Source organism: Octopus bimaculoides, chromosome 5 (genome assembly GCF_001194135.2).
Source record: "Octopus bimaculoides isolate UCB-OBI-ISO-001 chromosome 5, ASM119413v2, whole genome shotgun sequence".
Lineage (NCBI taxonomy): Eukaryota > Metazoa > Mollusca > Cephalopoda > Octopoda > Octopodidae > Octopus > Octopus bimaculoides.
The window spans coordinates 111450178-111452364 of NC_068985.1; the positions used below are offsets into that span (position 1 = coordinate 111450178).

Consider the following 2187-nt stretch of genomic DNA (forward strand, 5'->3'; position numbering starts at 1 on the left):
CACCACCTTATCCATCTTCTAAAGTTTCTGTCACTTGCTTTGTATTAAATAACAATAACGTTGTCTGTTACAAACACTGACCCGCATATGATTGTATGATTTATAATCAGCAATAAAAGGTACCCCAACACCTGGCCATTATTTATTATATCTCTTCGCCCCACCTGAAAAGATCAAAGGAAAATTCTAAATTTCGACAAATTGAAAACTTAAAATATATAACTACCCAATCAAAAATTGTATTTGTATTATTTTTGTTTTTTTATTCTTTTACTTGTTTCAGTCATTTGACTGCGGCTATGCTGGAGCACCACTTTAAGGGATTTTCGTCGAACAAATCGTCATCAGGACTTATTCTTTGTAAGTCTAGTACTTATTCTATCGGTTTCTTTTGCAGAACGGCTAAGTTACGGGGACGTTAATACACAGACATCGGTTGTCAAGCGATTGGACAAACAGACGCAAACACACAATACACATACACACATGTAGGTTTCATTTCAGTTTCCTTCTACCAAATCTACTCACAATGCTTTGGTCGGTCCGAGGCTAGAATAGAAGACATTTATCCACGGTGCCCATGCAGTGGGACTGAACCTGGAACCATGTGGTTGGGAAGCAAGCTTGTTAACACACAGTCACGTGTATATGAATGTAGCTAAATATGTAGATGTATGTTTATATATATATATGTGTGTGTGTGTGTGTGTGTGTATATATATATATATATATCACACACACACGTGTCTGTGTACAGATGTGTGTGCGTCGATATAGGCCTATGAGATGTGCAAATAATCAGATTTTAACCAGACCCTTAATTCACGTAGTGGTTAGGGCATTCCGCTCGCGATCGCAAGGTCGTGAGTTCAATTCCTGGTGACGCGTTGTGTCCTTGAGCAAGACAATTTATTTCACGTTGCTTCAGGCCACAACTTTCTGACAAAAATGAGTAGTAATTGTAATTCAAAGGGCCAGCCTTGTTACATTCCGTGTCATGCTGAATCTCCCTGAGAACTACGTTAAAGGTACACGTGTCTGTGGAGTACTCAGCCACTTGCACATGAATTTTACGAGCAGGCTGTTTCGTTGATCGGATTAACTGGAATTCTCGTCGTCGTAACCGACGGAGTGACAATTTCGTAGGCCCTTAAAGTATATATTTTTCTTATGTAAAAGAGTTATATTTGCTTCAAATTAAGGTACAAGCCCAACAATTTGGGGAGGGTGGTACGTAAGTTTATCGGTACTACTTAAACACAGAGGTCCCGACGCATCTACGTAATTCTAACCCTAAAACTAACCCCAGACCCTAACACTAACCCTAAACCCGAACGAGTGTGCACTGTAAAAACATCGTCACGTCGATGTGTTGGGACCTCTTTGCTAGTTGATTACATCGACCTAAGTACTCAAATGATTCTTATATTATTGACCCTGAAAGGATAAATGCTAAAGCGGGCCGGGACTGAATTTGAACTCAGAACGTAAAGACGGACGAAATGCCTCCAAGCGTTTTATTTTCCTTGTAAAACTTTAATATTCACACCCAAAAGTAGCTTTGTTCCTCTTTGCTACAATACATCTTCGATTCTCTGATTGGTTAATATTACTCGTGAAAAAACGGTTAGCACAGTTCCACGTTATGATTGGTTTTCTTTCTCTTACGTTCTGAGTTCAAATCGCAGCCGTGTCGATGAAGTATATGAAACATGCGTCAAGATATGGTGGGGGTTGTTCATGAGGCAAAAATGGTAATTCTGCATATCAGGGAACCATAAACATATATATAAAATCTTTTGTTTGTTGCTGTCATTAGACTACGGCCATACTGGGGCACAGCCTTGAAGAATTCTAGTCGGACGAATCGATCCCTGTAATTTTTTTAAACTTTGGTACTTATTTTGTCGTTGTTTATCCGAACCGCTAACTTACAGGAAAGTAAACATACCAGCACCGGTTATCAATTGGTGTTGGGAAACACACACAGACATACGCACATAGACACATACATACACACATAGACACACATACATACACACATAGACATACATACATACATATATAGTCACACATACATACACACATAGACACACATACATACACACATAGACACACATACATACACACATAGACACACATACATACACACATAGACACACATACATACACACATAGACACACACA

The 2187-nt window shown here is 39.0% G+C and overlaps 1 protein-coding gene across 4 annotated transcripts in view; it reads left to right on the top strand.

The window, feature by feature from the left end:
* LOC106876744 (GATA zinc finger domain-containing protein 16) overlaps positions 1-2187 on the top strand; it is a 98241-nt gene that overhangs the window by 9747 nt on the left and 86307 nt on the right. Inside the window, exon 2 of one of the 4 annotated variants that reach the window (XM_052967947.1) lies at positions 284-360. The exons of the other annotated variants lie outside the window; for them this stretch is intronic. The gene's annotated coding sequence lies outside the window, so the exon portion shown is untranslated. The remainder of the gene's footprint in view (positions 1-283; positions 361-2187) is intronic. 4 annotated transcript variants of the gene reach the window in all.